This window comes from Neovison vison, chromosome 7 (assembly GCF_020171115.1).
Source record: "Neovison vison isolate M4711 chromosome 7, ASM_NN_V1, whole genome shotgun sequence".
Taxonomy (NCBI): domain Eukaryota; kingdom Metazoa; phylum Chordata; class Mammalia; order Carnivora; family Mustelidae; genus Neogale; species Neogale vison.
In genome coordinates, this window is record NC_058097.1 from 56,136,549 (window position 1) to 56,157,806 (window position 21,258).

General features: G+C 44.5%; 1 long non-coding RNA gene and 1 other non-coding gene across 2 annotated transcripts; one reads left to right on the forward strand and one right to left on the reverse strand.

Moving 5' to 3' along the window:
* The first annotated feature begins 12,568 nt into the window (after positions 1-12,568).
* On the forward strand, positions 12,569-12,641 carry TRNAR-CCU. Its single transcript has one exon. It is a non-coding gene; the product is annotated as a tRNA-Arg (tRNA).
* Positions 12,642-13,993: 1,352 nt separating this feature from the next.
* LOC122912035 lies at positions 13,994-20,776 on the reverse strand. The gene is made up of 3 exons (XR_006385530.1): positions 20,611-20,776; positions 17,245-17,339; positions 13,994-14,173 (listed from the first exon to the last, which is right to left on the reverse strand). It is a non-coding gene; the product is annotated as an uncharacterized LOC122912035 (long non-coding RNA).
* Positions 20,777-21,258: the final 482 nt, after the last annotated feature.

Consider the following 21,258-nt stretch of genomic DNA (forward strand, 5'->3'; position numbering starts at 1 on the left):
ACAAACAGCTACTGGACCACGAGGGGAGAATTCGAGAGATAAGTGACACCATAAGACAAAACAACATTAGAATAATTGGTATTCCAGAAGAAGAAGAAAGAGAGAGGGGAGCAGAAGGTATGCTGGAGAGAATTATTGGGGAGAATTTCCCCAATATGGCAAAGTGAACAAGCATCAAAATTCAGGAGGTTCAGAGAATGCCCCTCAAAATCAATAAGAATAGGCCCACACCCCGTCACCTAATAGTAAAATTTACAAGTCTTAGTGACAAAGAGAAAATCCTGAAAGCAGCCCGGGAAAAGAAGTCTGTAACATACAATGGTAAAAGTATTAGATTGGCAGCTGACTTATCCACAGAGACCTGGCAGGCCAGAAAGAGCTAGCATGATATTTTCAGAGCACTAAACGAGAAAAACATGCAGCCAAGAATACTATATCCAGCTAGGTTATCATTGAAAATAGAAGGAGAGATTAAAAGCTTCCAGGACAAACAAAAACTGAAAGAATTTGCAAACACCAAACCAGCTCTACAGGAAATATTTAAAGGGGTCCTCTAAGCAAAGAGAGAGCCTACAAGTAGTAGATCAGTAAGGAACAGAGACAATATACAGTAACAGTCACCTTAAAGGCAATACAATGGCACTAAATTCATATCTCTCAATAGTTACCCTGAATGTTAATGGACTAAATTCCCCAATCAAAAGACACAGGGTATCAGAATGGATAAAAAAACAAAACCCATCTATATGTTGCCTCCAAGAAACTCATTTTAAGCCCGAAGACACCTCCAGATTTAAAGTGAGGGGGTGGAAAAGAATTTACCATGCTAATGGACATCAGAAGAAAGCAGGAGTGGCAATCCTTATACCAGATCAATTAGATTTTAAGCCAAAGACTATAATAAGAGATGAGGAAGGACACTATATCATACTCAAAGGGTCTGTCCAACAAGAAGATCTAACAATTTTAAATATCTATGCCCCCAATGTGGGAGCAGCCAACTATATAAACCAACTAATAACAAAATCAAAGAAACACATCAACAATAATACAATAATAGTAGGGGACTTTAACACTCCCCTCACTGAAATGGACAGATCATCCAAGCAAAAGATCAGCAAGGAAATAAAGGCCTTAAACAACACACTGGACCAGATGGACATCACAGATATATTCAGAACATTTCATCCCAAAGCAACAGAATACACATTCTTCTCAAGTGCACATGGAACATTCTCCAGAATAGATCACATCCTCGGTCCTAAATCAGGACTCAACCGGTATCAAAAGATTGGGATTATTCCCTGCATATTTTCAGACCACAATGCTCTGAAGCTAGAACTCAACCACAAGAGGAAGTTTGGAAAGAACCCAAATACATGGAGACTAAACAGCATCCTTCTAAAGAATGAATGGGTTAACTGGGAAATTAAAGAAGAATTGAAAAAAATCATGGAAACAAATGATAATGAAAATACAATGGTTCAAAATCTGTGGGACACAACAAAGGTGGTCCTGAGAGGAAAATATATAGCAGTACAAGACTTTCTCAAGAAACAAGAAAGGTCTCAGGTACACAACCTAACCCTACACCTAAAGGAGCTGGAGAAAGAACAAGAAAGAAACCCTAAGCCCAGCAGGAGAAGAGAAATCATAAAGATCAGAGCAGAAATCAATGAAATAGAAACCAAAAAAACAATAGAGCAAATCAACGAAACTAGGAGCTGGTTCTTTGAAAGAATTAATAAAATTGATAAACCCCTAGCCAGACTTATCAAAAAGAAAAGAGAAAGGACCCAAATAAATAAAATCATGAATGAAAGAGAAGAGATCACAACTAACACCAAAGAAATACAAACTATTATAAGAACATACTATGAGCAACTCTACACCAACAAATTTGACAATCTGGAAGAAATGGATGCAGTCCTAGAAACATATAAACTACCACAAATGAACCAGGAAGAAATAGAAAGCCTGATCAGACCCATAACCAGTAAGGAGATTGAAACAGTCATTAAAAATCTCCAAACAAACAAAAGCCTAGGGCCAGATGGCTTCCCGGGGGAATTCTACCAAACATTTAAAGAAGAACTAATTCCTATTCTCCTGAAACTGTTCCAAAAAATAGAAATGGAAGGAAAACTTCCAAACTCATTTTATGAGGCCAGCATCACCTTGATCCCAAAACCAGACAAGGATCCCATCAAAAAAGAGAGCTATAGACCAATATCCTTGATGAACACAGATGCGAAAATTCTCACCAAAATACTAGCCAATAGGATTCAACAGTACATTAAAAGGATTATTCACCACGACCAAGTGGGATTTATTTCAGGGCTGCAAGGTTGGTTCAACATCCACAAATCAGTCAATGTGATACAACACATCAATAAAAGAAAGAACAAGAACCATATGATACTCTCAATAGATGCTGAAAAAGCATTTGACAAAGTACAGCATCCCTTCCTGATCAAAACTCTTCAAAGTGTAGGGATAGAGGGCACATACCTCAATATCATCAAAGCCATCTATGAAAAACCCACCGCAAATATCATTCTCAATGGAGAAAAACTGAAAGCTTTTCTACTAAGGTCAGGAACACGGCAGGGATGTCCATTATCACCACTGCTATTCAACATAGTACTAGAAGTCCTAGCCTCAGCAATCAGACAACAAAAGGAAATTAAAGGCATCCAAATCGGCAAAGAAGAAGTCAAATTATCACTCTTCGCAGATGATATGATACTATATGCGGAAAACCCAAAAGACTCCACTCCAAAACTGCTAGAACTTGTACAGGAATTCAGTAAAGTGACAGGATATAAAACCAATACACAGAAATCAGTTGCATTTCTCTACACCAACAACAAGACAGAAGAAAGAGAAATTAAGGAGTCAATCCCATTTACAGTTGCACCCCAAACCATAAGATACCTAGGAATAAACCTAACCAAAGAGGCTAAGAATCTATACTTAGAAAACTATAAAGTACTCATGAAAGAAATTGAGGAAGACACAAAGAAATGGAAAAATGTTCCATGCTCCTGGATTGGAAGAATAAATATTGTGAAAATGTCTATGCTACCTAAAGCAATCTGCACATTTAATGCAATTCCTATCAAAGTACCATCCATCTTTTTCAAAGAAATGGAACAAATAATTCTAAAATTTATATGGAACCAGAAAAGACCTCGAATAGCCAAAGGGATATTGAAAAAGAAAGCCAAAGTTTGTGGCATCACAATTCCGGACTTCAAGCTCTATTACAAAGCCGTCATCATCAAGACAGCATGGTACTGGCACAAAAACAGACACATAGATCAATGGAACAGAATAGAGAGCCCAGAAATAGACCCTCAACTCTATGGTCAACTAATCTTCGACAAAGCAGGAAAGAATGTCCAATGGAAAAAAGACAGCCTCTTCAATGAATGGTGTTGGGAAAATTGGACAGCCACATGCAGAAAAATGAAATTGGACCATTTCCTTACACCACACACAAAAATAGACTCAAAATGGATGAAGGACCTCAATGTGAGAAAGGAATCCATCAAAATCCTTGAGGAGAACACAGGCAGCAACCTCTTCGACCTCAGCCGCAGCAACATCTTCCTAGGAACATCGCCAAAGGCAAGGGAAGCAAGGGCAAAAATGAACTATTGGGATTTCATCAAGATCAAAACCTTTTGCACAGCAAAGGAAACAGTTAACAAAATCAAAAGACAACTGACAGAATGGGAGAAGATATTTGCAAACGACATATCAGATAAAGGACTAGTGTCCAAAATCTACAAAGAACTTAGCAAACTCAACACCCAAAGAACAAATAATCCAATCAAGAAATGGGCAGAGGAAATGAACAGACAAAGAAGACATCCAGATGGCCAAGAGACACATGAAAAAGTGCTCCATATCACTCGGCATCAGGGAAATACAAATCAAAACCACAATGAGATATCACCTCACACCAGTCAGAATGGCTAAAATCAACAAGTCAGGAAATGACAGATGCTGGCGAGGATGCGGAGAAAGGGGAACCCTCCTACACTGTTGGTGGGAATGCAAGCTGGTGCAACCACTCTGGAAAACAGCATGGAGGTTCCGCAAAATGTTGAAAATAGAACTGCCCTATGACCCAGCAATTGCACTACTGGGTATTTACCCTAAAGATACAAACGTAGTGATCCAAAGGGGCACATGCACCCGAATGTTTATAGCAGCAATGTCCACAATAGCCAAACTATGGAAATAACCTAGATGTCCATCAACAGATGAATGGATAAAAAAGAAGTGGTATATATAAACAATGGAATACTATGCAGCCATCAAAAGAAATGAAATCTTGCCATTTGCGACAACATGGATGGAACTAGAGCGTATCATGCTTAGCAAAATAAGTCAAGCGGAGAAAGACAACTATCATATGATCTCCCTGATATGAGGAAGTGGTGATGCAACATGGGGGCTTAAGTGGGTAGGAGAAGAATAAATGAAACAAGATGGGATTGGGAGGGAGACAAACCATAAGTGACTCTTAATCTCACAAAACAAACTGAGGGTTGCTGGGGGGAGGGGGGTTGGGAGAAGGGGTGGGGTTATGGACATTGGGGAGGGTATGTGCTTTGGTGAGTGCTGTGAAGTGTGTAAACCTGGCGATTCACAGACCTGTACCCCTGGGGATTAAAATATATGTGTATAAAAAATTAAAAATTAAAAAAAATTACAAAGTCAATAGCAGGTGTTAATCCACAGAATAGAACAAATATCCGTGAGTCCATACTGATCTAAGGAAAGGATCTGGTAAACAGGTAAATGGGGGAAAGGGCTCTTTCTCTCAACAGAATTCAAATTCATAAATGTAGAAGGAAAAAATGACACAATCTCTATTAGGCACATAACTGGGTAATAACTGTTGCAGACAAGACCCACTGATAGGTGTTAAAATTAGTAGGCAAAAGTTTGAGGGAACCAGATTTATACAGTCTCAAAGTATCTCCCGTAACATACTTATTTATTACAAAGGGAAAAATCATACCGTTATAGTGGAAAGCACAGCAGACAGCACTATAACCAAGTCAAAGTCAACATCACCCCTAACAGGACACACGGACATTAGGAAGCCCCGGATATAACCCAGATATGATGCACTAAGAAGGACAAAACATCATTCCCGTGGTATTCTTAGCAAAAACGCCTAATTCAGTCCAACCGTGAAAAATAGCAAACCCAACTTGAGGGACATTCTATAAAACAGCTGTATTCTTCAAAAGCGTCAAGGTCATGAAAGGCAAGGAAATACAGAGGAACCGCCAGGGAGATGTGACAAATGCAATGTGGAATGCTGGGTTCAATCCTAGAACAGAAAAAGGACATCAGTGGAAAGATTATTAAAACCCAAACCAGGTGGGTAGTTTAGTTAACAATATGGGAGCCAATGCTAATCTCCTGGTTTTCATCCTTGTACTGTAATGTTAACGTCGGGTGAGGAGACACAGCAGAACTCCCTGTATTATCTGCAAATTTCCTCCAGACCTAAAATTATCTAGCATTGTAGCTTTGCCTCCCTCTCTCTGGGTCCACCCGCTTTGGGGGGCCAGATGCACAGTATGGAGAAAGCCATGTGCTGAAGAACGGAGACCTACCAGCAACCAGCACAGTCTTCCGCAAGTGTGAAGGCTCCATCTTAGAATGGGATCCCCTAGTCTCAGTCAAGCCTTCTTATGACTTGCAGCCCTAGAAAACGTCTTCACGGGGCACCTGGGTGGCTCAGTGGGTTGGGCCGCTGCTCAGGTCATGATCTCAGAGTCCTGGGATCGAGTTCTGCATCGGGCTCTCTGCTCAGCAGGGGGCCTGCTTCCCTTCCTCTCTCTCTGCCTGCCTCTCTGCCTATTTGTGACCTCTCTCTGTCAAATAAATAAATAAAATCTTAAAAAAAAAAAAGAAAACGTCTTCACTGTCAGAGCTTCAAGCCAGAACCATTCATCGAAGCCTCCCCTGTACCTGATCCACAGAAAGTGTGTGTGATAATAAATGTTTATTGCTTTCAGTGACTTTTTAAGAGAAAATATTGCTGTTGTGAACAGTGGCCACCAGGTGGCGCTAGGACCCCAAGCATGGAAACAGAGCTGCCGCCAACATTCCAAACAGGTCAATTTCGTTAGTTTACAAATGTATCACAATCCTAATAAAAATGTCATCAGGGTTTCTCCCTAGACACAAACAACCTGATTATGAGGTTCATTTGGGAGTACAACATGCAAAGATAGGAGGAAAAACTGAAAAAGAGGAAGGAGGAGAAGGAAAAACCCAGGGAGTAGCTCTACCAGATATTAAAACAAATATAAAATGTATTATTGGCGTGTGAATAAGCATACAGATCAAGGGAAAATTATAAAATCCAGAAATAGAACCAATTGCGTATGCTTATAATACTATAATCGTTTTTAATTCAGGAAGGGACTTCGGGGAAGTTTTTTAACTTACTAGTGTGGGAGCAACTACACAACCAAGAGAAAAAGCTGAGATCCACTCCTCGCCCTGGATATCACGTTAAATTCAAAGTGCATCAAAGATCTAAGTGAAAAAATACAACCCTCAAATAATACAAGAAAACACTGCGGAGTCTCCCAACCTCTCAAGAGCTGGGTAAATTTTCCAAACTATTCATCAGAATTTCCAAAAATTTGACAACAGAAGCAAGAAAGGAGTATCTTGTTAAATGGCGGAACAAAATGAAACCTTTCCCAACTTCAAAACGTAAACCCATCCCACATGAGCTAAAGAGTACAGGGGACAAAACGAGAAAAAATACTTACAACTTGTATCGCAAAGGGTTCATATCCCTAAAATACAAAAAAGGCATCTAAAAATTGAGGGGGGGGCGCCTGGGTGGCTCAGTCATTAAGTGTCTGCCTTCAGCTCAGGTCCTGATCCCAGGGTCCTGGGATCAAGCCCCGCATCAGGCTCCCTGCTCAGCAGGAAGCCTGCTTCTCCCTCTCCGACTCCTCTGCTGTATTCCCTCTCTTGCTGTGTCTCTCTCTGTCAGATAAATTAAAAAAAAAAAAAATGGAAGGGAGGGGGTGCCTGGGTGGCTCAGTCCATTAAGTGTCTGCCTTCAGATCAGGTCATGACTCCCGAGTCCTGAGAAAGAGCCCCACTTTGGGCTCCCTGCTCAGCAAGAAGCTTGCTTCTCCTTCTCTCCACCCAGCTCCTGCTCTCTCTTGCTATGACTCTCAAATAAATAAATAAAATTGTTTTTAAAAAAAGGGGGGGAGACTCAGAAACCTTTTGTAAATGGGTAGGATATATGAATAGAAAGCTCACCATGTAAGGAAATGCCAATGTCCCCTACAGATATAAAAATATGGTCTACCTCACTCATAAATTTTTAAAACCACAAATTAAAAACTGCACTGAGGGGCACCTCGCTGGCTCAGTGGGTGGAGCATGGGACTCTTGATTTCAGGTTCTTGAGTTCAAGCCCCATGATGGGTGTTGAGATTACTTAAAAAAAAAAAAAAAGATTTTACTTATTTGAGAGAGAGAGAGACCACAAGCAGGGCTGGGACAGAGGGAGAAGCAGACACCCAACTGGGTGGGAGACCAAGGTGGGACTTGATCCCAGTACCCAAGACCATGACCTGAGCCAAAGGCAGTACACCTGGGATATAACATAAGGAATTGCCAGCTTGGTGTAATATTGTTATGTAGGCAATTGAGAGGGTACAAAGAGAACTCTAAGAGGTTCTTAAACATCAGCCGAATAGCCTGGAGGACCCCCTTGTTAAAACACAGACTGCTGGGCCTTTGTCTGAATCTCTGATGGGGCTGGGCGGTGAGGGCCTGAAACTGAGTGTCTCACAAGTCTCAGGGGGTGGGGGCTGCGACCCGGCTTGCTGGTCGGGCGTGGGGACCACGCTCTGACAGCCCCAGCCCCAGGAGACCATAGAAGTAGCAGCAGCAGCAGCAAGCAGCTAGCGCCCCCTAGGGATGGGAGGGAGGAACAGAGATGCTAAAGAGCGGGTCCCCTCGGGCTGGTGCTGATGTTTGTGATAAACTTGATCTTGCAAACTACAGACTGAATTGAGGTGCTGGCACAGGAGGAAGCGTGGCTGGGGAAACACGCTCAGGAACAGCAGGCAAGTTCCTTCTGCGTATAGGGTGTCCCACCATCCCGGGGAAGGGGTTCCCAGGGGGCGGGGGTGCAGAACTTTGAGCGCTGAAGCTGGGAGAAATCCTGAGCCAAGCGGAACGAGTTAATCACCCGACTTCTGCAGTCTAGCAAACCCTACTGCCAGGATCTCACAGAGAGCCATCTGGCAAAGCAGGAATGTGGTTTCCCAGCTCGGCATCACAACGCAGAGCAGAGGAGGATGGGTTTGGAGCTGAGGGAGAAGAGCTGCATCACTGATACTCACTCCTCATGGTATTTGGGCCTCAGCAGTCCATCCCCGAGGCCCCGTCAAGGGCACTTTATACATAGGTAAAACCTATCATTTCAGACTCTAGCTAAAAACCTTTCAATAGCAGCCCATGACTTTGTGATTTCGAGTGAGAAGTATATATATATATTTTTTTTAGATTTTATTTATTTATTTGACAGACAGATCACAAGTAGGCAGAGAGAGGGAAGGAAGCAGGCTCTCCACGGAGCAGAGATCCCGATGCGGGGCTTGATCCCAGGACCCTGGGATCATGACCTGAGCTGAAGGCAGAGGCTTTAACCCACTGAGCCACCCAGGTGCCCCAAGAAGTATATGTTTGGTCTCTGTCTCCCTTCCTGGCACAGAGTCCCTAAAACCCTTGGATTTCCTTAAGCAGTAAGAGTGATAAAATGGAAGGAATGTCTTTGGTTATTCAAAACAAGCTCCCTTCAACCACACCTTCCTTCAGGTTAATTCGGTGACTTTTAGAAACCCCCTGGGATGGGGACTGTTTGCTAGAGAACCAACTTCCCAGAACTCTCAGCCTCGCTCCTACTGACCTCCAAGAAGAGAAGAGAGGCTAGAAGTTGTGTTAATCCCCAAAGGTCAATGATTTAAAGATTCATTTATTTATTTTAGAGAGACAGAGAGAGCAGGGGGACAGGGCAGAAGGAGAGAGAGTCTTAAACAGACTCCAAGCTGAGCAAGGAGCCCAATGAGGGACTCCATCTCATGACCCTGAGATCATGACCTGAGCCAAAACCAAGAGTTGGTTGGGGGCGCCTCGGTGGCTCAGTGGGTTAAAGCCTCTGCCTTCAGCTTGAGTCATGATCCCAGTGTCCTGGGATCAAGCCCCACATCAGGCTTTCTGCTTAGCGGGGAGCCTGCTTTCTCCTCTCTCTCTGCCTGCCTCTCTGCCTACTTGTGATCTCTGTCTGTCAAATAAATAAATAAAATCTTAAAACAACAACAACAACAACCAAGAGTTGGATGCCTAACTGACTGAACCACCCAGGTGCCCCTGAATTCCAGCTTTTTAATGCAACGTAAAAGGCACTTTGAAATTATTTTTTTTAAATCAAAAGAAACCAAAACAAAAAACAAAGTTATTTGCACTTACAGCCTAGTCCCCTTTCCTGAACTTTCTGTCCCAGAAATATATAAATCTTCATTTCCTAAAGCAAATCATATTCCCAAGGTGTAATGCTTCGAATAGACTATTCCCACATCTGGGTTAAAAACACATAAACCCTCTTTTTAGAAAAAAATATCAGATCAGAAGATGTGCTTCCCCTTTAAAAATGGAAGTTAGTTTTCAATCGATGAAGGGTTAGCTGGATTTGAAGGCCAGAGAAAATCTCAAAGCAAATGTATTTTTGAATTCCACAGTTATTTACTGTTCCTGAGCTTCTAACACCCAAGGAGAAAAAAGAGAAGAAGGCTCCCAGTGCTAATGAAACGTGCTAGTTTTTCTTTCCTGTTAAAGATATTTATACCTGAAGTCTTTTCAAGGCTCCAAACACTTTCAAATGAATTCCATAGATGAAAAGCAATAGTTGGTTTGGAAAATCAGAGATGGTTTATAAAATCCTATCTGATGACATAAAAGATTCAACAGCAGTTTACTAAGCTCGTTGTTCCTTTTTTAGTAGTCTCTCCACCTGAGATGGGGCTTGAACTTACAACCCCAAGATCAAGAGTTGCATGCTTTTCTCACTGAGCTAGCCAGGTGCCTCTACTAAGCTTGTTCTTAAACTCAAAGGCTAGGAATTAGACTCTTTGTATGTTTATGCGGTGAAGAGTGGTTTTGCTTTTCTTCTCTCTTTCTACAGCAATACTTTATTTTTTTTTTTAAACAAGTGATTTCTGACCAGTCCTGTTTGGTTTTTCTCCAACATAAATCCATTGTGAGGACTTTCAAGGCAAACTCAAGGTTCCTTATGGGGTCCCACAGGATTTGTAACCTTCGTCCATTGAGCAAGATAATAACAGAATGACTGTCTTCCCACTATGCCGATCCTCCTTTGAGGCTGTAACTGTGGGTTTTGGTCTCCACTTCGAGCAAGCTGTGGTTACCTGAGTCTCAGCGGACTGGAAGGTGGAGTGCAGGGGGTATGAGTGGGTGCCCTGCCCAGAAGTGCCCGACCTGTGGCCTGGTGCAAGGATCCAACTGCCCTGGGCCTGTCTTCCTTTCCCACAGAACAGGGAGGGTAATGACTCCTATCTCATCCCTTCCGGTGACAATTTCATGAGATGATGCGTATTAGGTCCACAGCATATGGTTCAAGACTTTTTTAAAGATTTTATTTATTTGAGAGAGAGAGAGAGAGCACAAGCAGGGCGGAGAAGCGGGGGGGGGGGAAGCAGACTCCCCGCTGAGCAGGGAGCCCAGGGCAGGACTCGATACCCGGACCCTGGGATCATGACCTGAGTAGAAGGCAGACACTTAACCCACGTGCCACAGAGCTTGAGACTTTAGATAGAATTTAAATGTTCACTGTTGGAGTTATTTTCTTTGAAATATGGTCAACAGCACTCACATCATACTTTTAAGAACTGAAACCAGTAATATGTTCAGTGATTAACAGAGATCCGGCCTACAGTGAGCTCTTGCTTGGTAAATCCCTCACTTTAGACTCCTTCGGTCTCCTAGCTGCTCTGGAGCATCTCTGTCTCCCCCTCCAGAATGCACCCTGCTGACCAGCTAGCTTGGCTGCTTCTCATATCTCCCCCGGGGCGGGGGGGGGGTGTTTTCCTAAAGAAAGACCCAGATAAGAGCCACTCAGCCACACCACCCTCCATCTCTCTGACTCTTGCTGTGACGAGTCTGGGTCTTGGGGTCACACCACATGGGAAAGAGCTAATTAAGTGAGGTCAAGTGCTGGCCTCAGGTTTTATAACAGCAAATGTTGCTCAAAGGAGCAGCAAGGCAGAGTCGCCCCTCTGGGTTTCCAGTCAACTCCCCACGGCAGTGAGCAGGTGGCCGCAAGGCTGCATGACGGCAAGGCTCTGCCCCTGCAGTGCAGCAGGTACCACACTGTGGCCGTGGTTCGGCTGGTGCCTTTGGAGGTGGCCTAGAACCACAGTTGGTGGATGTCACCTTGCTACAGATGCATTTAAGCCTGTGTATTAATTTTCTGGGGCTGTTGTAACAAAGGACAACAGCCTGGGAGGCTTACACAACAGAAACGTGTTGCGTCACAGTTCTGGAAGCTACAGGCTCCAAAGCGAGGTGCCTGGAGGCCTGGTTCCTTCTGAGGGCTGAAAGGGAAGGATCTGTTCCAGAATCTTCTACCTGCCTCTTCACACCCTCTTCCTTCCAGCATGCCTGCATCCAAATCTCCTCATTTTATAAGGACACCAGCCCTATGGGGTTCAGGCCGCCCAAATGACCTCATTCTAACGTGATAGCTCTGTAAAGACCTCTCTTTCACATGCTGAGGTACTGGGGGGCTGGACTGGGTCGGGAGAGGACCCCATTCATCCCTCACAGCTTGCTTGGCCATTCACGGTCATGAGAGACGTCGGTCATCCCGTCCTTGAGAGTGCTAGGGAGTATATCTTGGCAAGACAAGGCTGGTCGGAGCTGTCACTGTGTAAACACTGAGGAGCAGACCCACAATACAACAGCCAGACAACCTCCTCTGAACTATGGGTGAGGTCCAGGTTCCACCCCTTGAGGCAGTTTGGTTGTATTTAAGGTTCCCCGGAAACCGATGAAACCCTAAGGTAGCCATAGGTCTGCCAATCTCCTCACCCTCGGGAGGCAGCAACCCCCATACCAGGGGGCACAGGGTCAGAAAACTCCAAGGCTACAGAGCCGACTGGATTCATAGAACTCGAGCCTCCTTAGTGTTCTGTCCAATGTGCGTGTTGACTTTGGCTCATATTACTGAAGTGAAAGCCATTCTAACACCGTTATGCTAATTCGAATTCCCTCTATGTTGCCTGGAGAGAGAGCTCATTAAAACCTGGTAATAGCCACCTCTGGAGTGTGGCCCTGTGATTAGGGCCCATGTGCAGTGTAGATCCAAACACAACACCCACATAGCCATCGCTCGGTCCCGGGTGGCTTTTTTTCTTCTTCCGATTTTTAATAATCATCTTGGCAATACAAAATTAAAAAATATATATATAGGGGCACCTGGCTGCCTCAGTTGGAAGAGCGTGTGACTCCTGATCTCGGGGTTGTGGGTTCAAGCCCCACGTTGGGTATGGAGATTACTTCCAAATAAAATCTTTAAAAAATATATAAAAATGAATAAAATAGAATAAAAAATGTATCTGCATAGGGTTTATAATGAAAACAATTCTCCACCCCACCCCACCCTCACCCTGCCCATCCTCAACCCCAGCTCTGCACCTCAGAATGTGTGGAAGTATCTTAACGTCAATACAGACAATAACAACAACTTTCAATAGCAAAGCTCTCTCTTCCTGGACACTACAGAACCTGAATTTTACCAGTAGTGGGGAAAAGGAGGTGGCAGTGAAGCCTTTTCTTTTCTTTCTTTTTCTTTTTTAAGATTTTTTTATTCATTTATTTGACAGAGAGAGATCACAAGTAGGCAGAGAGGCAGGCTCCCCGCTGAGCAGAGAACCTAATGCGGGACTCCATCCCAGGACCCTGAGATCATGACCTGAGCCGAAGGCAGTGGCTTAACCCACTGAGCCACCCAGGCGCCCTGCCTTTTTCTCTGAGTAAAATGAACTGCACATGCAGTTTCAGAGGGGACATGATACAGCAGAATCAAGGAGTGGATGGAAATCCAATATGGCAGCCTGTGGTTCTTAAAACTGAGATGCTTCTCGCGTGCCATTAAATTCAGCATTTTCAAGGCATAAGTCAGTGGTTTTCAGCACATTCTCAATGTGTTGCGTCCATGACCAGAATATTTTCATCACCCCAAAAAGAAACCCCATCCCCATGAGCGGTGACTCCACATTCCCCTCTTCCCTCAACCGTGGCAGCCACAAATCCACTTTCTGTCTCTACCGATCTGCCTCATGTAAATAGGGTGATAACAGTATTTGTCCTTGTATGTCTAATTTCTTTTTCTTTTTTAATATTTTTTTAATTTACTTTTATTTATTTGACAGAGAGAGAGATCATAGGTAGGCAGAGAGACAGGCAGAGAGGAGGAAGCAAGCTCCCTGCTGAGCAGAGAGCCTGATGCGGGGCTCAATCCCAGGACCCCGAGACCATGACCTGAGCCGAAGGCAGAGGCTCAACCCACTGAGCCACCCAGGCGCCCCTGTATGTCTAATTTCGTACAGCAAGCGTAGTTTTGTCCAGATTCAGCCACGTGATGACCTGTCTCAGAACTTCATTCTTTTTTGTGGCTGAATATTTCATTTCATACCACATTTTGTTTATCCATTCATCAGTTGAACATTTGGGTTATTTTCACTTTCTTTTTTTAGAGAGAGAGCAGAGGCGGAAGGGGCAGAGGGAGAGAGAGAATCTTATGCTGGACGTGGAGACTGACACGGAGCTCGATCTCATGACCCTGAGATCATGAGCTGAGCCGAGATCAAGCATTGGACGCTTTACTGACTGAGCCACCCAGGCGCCCGTTTCCACCTTCTGACCACTACAAGGAGCTGCTGTGAACGTTCGTGTACAGGTTCTTGTGTGAACATCTGTTCAGTTCTCTTGGGCGTTTCCTTCACAATGGAATTGCTGAGTGAAGCGGCGACCGTGTGTTTAACTTGCTGAGGGACCAGTGTGTGGCTCGAGGGCAGCGCTGAAGACAGGAGAGAAGCAGCTTGTATTATTAGTTGACTGTTGCTGGTTGCCACAACAGAACACCACAGATTGGGGGGCTTAGACAATAGAAATTTACTGTCCCACAGTTCTAGAGGCTGCAAGTCCAAGATCAAGGCGTCAGCGGGGCTGGTTTCTCTTGAGGCTTCAGAGTGGCTTCCCTGTGTCCTCACATGAACTTTTCTGGGTGTGTGTGTGTCCTTGGTGTCTCTTCCTCTTCTTACAAGGACACCTCCAGTCCCATGGGATTAAAACTCCACTCTCATGGCCTCATTTAACTTTAAAGACCCCCCGCCAAAAGTCCCCATCTCCAAATTTGGTCACATCGGGGGGTTAGTACATCCACACACAGATTGGGGGGGTGGGATGGACATGGTTCAGTCTCTAACAAGGTGATAGGCAGGAGGTGAGAAGAGACCGGAACCAGGTCACAAGGGCCTTGAGTAAGATATGGTTGGGGACATTCTTCTTGACCCACCCACCCACTGAGGTCCCCAAGGAATTGGTTCCATGGAGCATTCCCTTTCTGTCCTTTACCTTCTAGGTAGGACTAAGCACTGAATGCGGCTCAACAGAGCATTTTTCAAGGTTGTCCAGGTAAGAGTAGACCCAGTGGGAACCAGCAGAGACAAATGGCCTGAAGAGTAAATGCCTGGGAAGGGTTATGCAGATTAGATACAAGGGACCTACCTCTTTAGGCTTCCTTCCTTCCATGGGTCAGCTATTGAGGGCTACAGAACAGAACCTAAGCCTTTAACTCCTGCTTTCCACAGATCTGAAGGCCTATTGTGCCAGGGACTGTTCTAGGCCCCGGGCCCTCACAAGCTTTTGTTCTAGGCCTGTACCATCCAACATGTTAGCCACTGGCACAGCTGGCCAGTCTGAACTGAAATGTGCTAAAGTATAAAATACACACCAGATTTCAAAGGCTTAATATAAACTATTTCATTAATAATTTTTATATTGGATGCATCTGAAATGGTATTTCATTATATTTGGTTAAATAAAAAGTATCTTATTAAAATTAAGACCATTTATTTTTTTTAATCTTTCTTTTTATGAGACTCCTAGAAATTTTGAAATTACATATGTGACTCACATTGGTGGTTCACACTCAATTTCTCTTGGACTGTGCTCTCCCAGACTAGGGTCCACCCAGAGACTATGTTTGATCTAGCTCATCCCAGTGGACAGAATCAAAGGCGGTCCTTCATCTGGACCACCATTCTTAAGGACTGGGGGATGATATCTAGCTGATATCATCTAGCTGATGATATCTGTTTTAAAATGAGCTGTAGGGGCACCTAGGTGGCTCAGTGGGATAAGCGTCCGGCTCTCGGTTTCAGCTCATGTCGTGATCTCATGGGCTGTGGGATCAAGCCCCGCATTGGGCCCCATGCTCAGTGCGAAGTCTGCTTGAGATTCTCTGTCTCTGCCTCTCCCCCTGCTTGTGCTCTCTCTTTCTCTCTTTTTCTCTTTCTCTCAAATAAATAAGTAAAATATTTTTTTAATGAACTGTAGCGCCAGAAATAAATGGGAAAGGGAAGGAAAGAAAGATGAGATCCGCACCCAGCTGGGGAGACTGGGAGGGATGCAAAGAGTCTCTAAAGCCTGAGAGCTAATTTCCAACTTGCCCTCTGTGTTGGCAAAATCACGGGCACCAAAAATGCCCATGTCCTAATCCCTGGAGCCTGTCAATGTATTATCTTTCCTGGCAAAAGGAATCTTGCAGATGTGATAAAGCATTAAGGATTTTGAGTTGAGAAGATTATCTTGGATTATCCAAGTAGATCCAATGTAAGCACAGGGGTCCTTACAAGTGAAAGAAGGAAGCAGGAGGGTCAGAAGGGGATGTGGATGTAGTGCCTAGCTCTGAGGATGGAGGAAGGGACCATGAGCCGAGGAATACAGGTGGCCTCCAGAAGCTAGAAAAGGCAAGGAAATGGATTCTCCCCTCAAGTTTCTAGAAGGGGTGCAGCCCTGTGACCCTTGGTTTTAGCCCAGGGAGACGCAGTTCAGATTTCTGACTTTTCGACCCAGAAGATGATAAATGTGTGTTGTTGTAAGCCTCTTAGACTATGGTGACTTATTCAAGGATAGTAGGGAAACCCCTAGTTCGGGTCTTCAATCTGCCTAGAGGGTCTTTGGACAAGTGACTTTCTTCTCTGCGAAGACTGGGGGCAGAAAGATTGGTGGGGGAAGGGAATGGGTGGCATTCTCGTGGAGGGGAGTGACATATTTGTCTGTACTGGGCACCAGCAGAGATGGCATTACGAAAATTAGGATGAAACAAATACCAAAATCTGGATGGCTGTCCAGCATCTCATTTACTTCTAAGAACAGCCCCATGATTTGGATGACTATTCTTATCCCATGTTAGAGCTAGGGAAATCAAGGTCAGAGAGGTTGGGTAACTTGCCCTCAGTCAATCTTGGTTTGCAGACTGCTGAGAGGCACTATTCGCTAATGGGAGATATTTGACCAATAGCGTGGATCCATACGTTTCATTAATTCATTCACCCCATAGATAGCTGACATTCAGGGTAAAGTGATGAACAGCTCGGGCCAGTTGAGTCTCACCATGGGACTGGGGGTGGGGTGGGGATTGAGGCGCTGCTTTTGCAGCACTATGTGCTTCTAAGCCTCAGAGCCCATTGCCTTCCCATTTGTCATAACCGAATTCATCATGGTTCTCATCATTGTTTTCCTTGGGAATTCCCCCAATACAGTTCCCTTTATTGTCCTGGGTTCCCTCTCCATTCTCCATTGTTCTCTGCATTGTCTTTGGCCCTGCCCATCTCCTGCCTCCCCCCATCTTCCACAGTGAGCCCTACAAACCACTCCCTGAATATTCTCTCCAACTTTTGCCCTAATGAAAACCAGATCCATCCCTGGATATAGCCCTACAATCCTAACTGAAGGTTCTTCACACTCCTGACTCACCAAACAACTCATGGTCTAGAGGATGAGAGGGGTGGTCAGCGTATATGCCCCAGAAACAAATAAGCCCAAACCCCAGTGGTTCTCACATACATAAAAGCAGAGACTTACTCGTATTCCCTCATCCAATGTGGGGTGGCTGGGGTCTGCTCCATGCCTTCATCCATGGACCCAGTGTCTTCATTCACAGGCAGCCTCTGAATCCCCTGGCAGAGAGAAAAGACACATGGAATGCCATGAACGTGCTTTTGAAGTGTCCACTCAGAAAAGATGCATGTCACTTGCGTTCACATTTCATGGGCTAAAGTGAGTCATATGGCCAAGCCAGCTATCAGCTGAGCTTCAGAAGAGGCCGCAAATATCATGAACAATGTGCTATTGAATTGGCACCCCAATGGTGTTTCCAGATATTATTAATCCTTCTCCACTCTTATTTTTTTAAGATTTTATTTATTTACTTGAGAGAAAGAGAGAAAGCACATGCATGTATGCATGAGCCGGGGTGGGGGCCAGGGGCAGAGGGAGACGCAGACTTGCCACCGAGCAGGCAGCTGACCTGGGGCTTGATTCCAAGACTTTGAGATCATGACCTGAGCCAAAGTTAATACTTAAACAACTGAGCCACGCTGGGCCCCCATGCTCCTATTTTTTTTTTTTAATCCTGCTTCCCTTTGACAGACCTCATGGAGTGATGTCTAGACCCTCTTGTCTTCCAGCTCTTCACGGTCTTCTAAGAAATCTGAGAGTCACACTTGGCTCTTCCTTCTCCTTCACCCCCTATCAGATCCTTTAGAATGTTCCCGAGATTCTCTGTCACTTCTCTCCGTCCCCACCACAACTATCCTCCTCCAAGCCACCATCATTTCTTGCGTGAACAACTATCACAGCAGCTTGGTCTACGATTCATACATCATCTACCCAACAAATGGCAGAGCCAGTAATGCTGCTTAAATCCTTCCATAGTTTCCCACTGACCTTCCGGGAATGTCCAAAATCCTTACCTTTTCCTAGAAAGCTCTTCCCAGCAGGCCCCCACCTGCTGCCTCAGGCCCTGCCACTGTCCTGGTCACTCCACAGTCCAGGACCTGGGCTTCTTCTGTGTCATATGCTGACACTTGAATTGCTTCAGGAATTTCATAACACAGTTCTCTTTGCCTGGAACTCTCTCTACACACCCCTCTTCATCTCTCAGGTCTTAACTTCCTCACTGAGATCTTCAGATCCAGTATTCCTTCTCTGTAAGTGCTCCTGCAGCACCCCTACTGCCCCTGTGAGATACTCAACACTCCCTGTGGTGCTTGCTCAGTGCCCCGCCTGCCCACCCAGACTGGAGCAGCATGAAGGCAGAGGCTGTCTGCGCCATTGCTACATGGCATTACTGTGCTCATACTCAGTAAATATTTTTTCAGTGACACAGTGAATTTGTCATAGAGACTGAGGGAAGGACATAATCAAGGTTAATAGATGCAATTAGCTATGAGGAAATTGGCCTCCTGACATAATCAAGGGAGGCAGAAGAGGCTGGGACACCTGAGCTACGTTTGGATCCCTTAGTCCCAAACCCATCATACACCGCTCCCTTCCTGCATCTCCCTATGTTTCTAACCTCATAAAGTGTCTTCCTCCCACCCATTGAAAGAAATCTGGTTCCATGACGGAGGAAGCGCTTCTTTCTCTCTTCCCTCATCCTCACCCCTGCTGTTCTCACCTCTCCCCCAGTCCTTCCCAGTGCATCCCACAGGTCCTCCCAGCCAAGGCAGCTGGAAGAGTCCAGAGCTTCGCCAAGATGCTGCCTGTCCTCAGATTCTTTCCTGAGCAGAATGACGTAAATGACACTCTGAAGAAAGGAACATCCTGATGCCTCCATGAGACACATCCCAGGCCTGGGCTTGTTAAATCGGGCTGCCTAACCAGGCAGGACTATGGGTGCGATGCAAACAGCTTTGGAAAGGCTTCCATGTCAAGACCTAGTTCCTCCTTCCAGGGCAAAGGCTGTGTCTGAGATTATAGCACTATAGACGATGTTAGTTTACCGTAACCAAGTACCACAGACCGAGCGGCTCAGACAACAACAGAAATGAACTTTCTCACAGCTCTGGAGCATCCACGATGGACGCGTCTGCATATTCGGTTTCTGCTGAGGCCTCTCTCCTTGGCTTGTAGATTGTTCACATTAGTGGCTCAATTTCTGTTTTTCTGACCAAATCTCACTTGATGCACTTTGCCTTCTGGAGCCATAGGACTATATCCTGGCCAAATGGATAGGAGCGGAAGGAAGGTGGGCGTCTTCCAGGTCATGCCCTTAAAAGGAAGCTAATGGCTCCATACTTCCAAGCTCTGTCTTCTCACACGCTAGGATGTGAATGTGGTGGCAGGGGGATGGCTTCAGCCATGCAAGTCAGGTTAATGCTCAGAGCAGAGCAAGATGAAAGGCGGGACCTATGAGTGTGGGGCCACCTACCGGATCTGGGACTTTTTTGTGAAATAAGTGTCTCAGAGGCATTCTGTTCTGGGCTTTCTTTGCTATACCTCAGTCCAAACTCTAGTGTGGACAGCTCTAAAAAGCAAAACTATAAATGCCCCCCAAACTTAAATAATATAATATAAATAACTCTCGAGTTTAAAAAATAAAACATTAAAGAAAGAAATCCTTATAAATGGATGGCAACAAAAGCATGACCAATAGCAATGTCTGAGGGGTAATTCTAGCTTTCAACATTTTTATCAAAGAAGACTGAAAACAAGTGAAGAAAGGCTTAGCTTAAGAAATTATATATGAGGGGCGCCTGGGTGGCTCAGTGGGTTAAAAACCTTTGATCTCAGGGTCCTGGGATCCAGCCCGGCATTGGGCTCTCTGCTCGGAGGGGAGCCTGCTTCCTCTTCTCTCTCTGCCTGTCTCTCTGCCTACTTGTGATCTCTCTCCCTGTCAAATAAATAAATAAAATCTTTTTTAAAAAACACAAATTTTGGCTATTTGAAATGCTTCAGGCAAAACTGACGGAGAGATGCCAAATAAAAATGTAATTCTTAGTGAAAAGGAAGAAAGAACTACAGATATAAATATTTTTAGAATAATAAACACTCTATTAACCAGTGCATTTTTTTAAGAGAGAATGCACTAGTGGGGGCAGGGAAGGGCAGAGAGAGAGAGAGAGAAAATCTTAAGCAGGCTTCACACTCAGCGTGGAGCCCAATGCAGAGCTTGATTTCACAATCCTGAGATCATGACCTAAGCCAAAATCAAGACTCAGACAGTTAACTGACTGAGACAGTCAGGCACCCCTAAACCAATACAAAATGTTGACAAGATGGATAGATTCCTATAAGAAGAGAAAATGCCAATACTGAAATAAGAAGAAACAGTAACTTTTGGATAGACCAACAACCATGAAAGAACTGGAAATTTTAATTGAAAGAAGCCCCAGAATGTTTACCAGGAGGGTTCTACCAAACTTTCAAAGAATAAATAACACTTACCATATACAAATTATTACTGGGGCCTCGGGGAGGAAAGAAATTCATTTTGTGAAGCTGGTATATCCTTGATTCCTTAACCGAATAAGGACAATCTGGGAAAAGAATATTAGAGGCCCGTTTTACTTTCTAAATGCATATACAGGGGTGCCGGGTGGCTCAGTGGGTCAAAGCCTCTGCCCTCGGCTCAGGTCATGATCCTGGGGTCCTGGGATCGAGTCCCACGTCTGGCTCTCCGCTCAGCGGGGAGCCTTCTTCCTCCTCTCTCTCTCTCTGCCTGCCTCTCTGCCACTTGTGATCCGTCTGTCAAATAAATAAATAAAATCTTAAAAAAAAAATGCAGGGGTGCCTGGGTGGCTCAGTGGGTTAAAGCCTCTGCCTTTGGCTTGGGTCACGGTCTTAGGGTCCTGGGATCAAGCCCCACATCCAGCTCCCCGCTCAGTGGGGAGTCTGCTTCTCCATTTCTCTGCCTGCCTCTCTGCCTACTTGTGATCTCACTCTCTCTGTGTCAAGTAAATAAATAAAATCTTTTTTAAAAAATTTAAAAAAATAAAAAAATGCATATACAATTCCTAGATAAGATCTTAGATAAGCAAATACAAATAACGTACTGAAAATAAAATGGCATTGAGTAGGTTTTAGTAAACATTG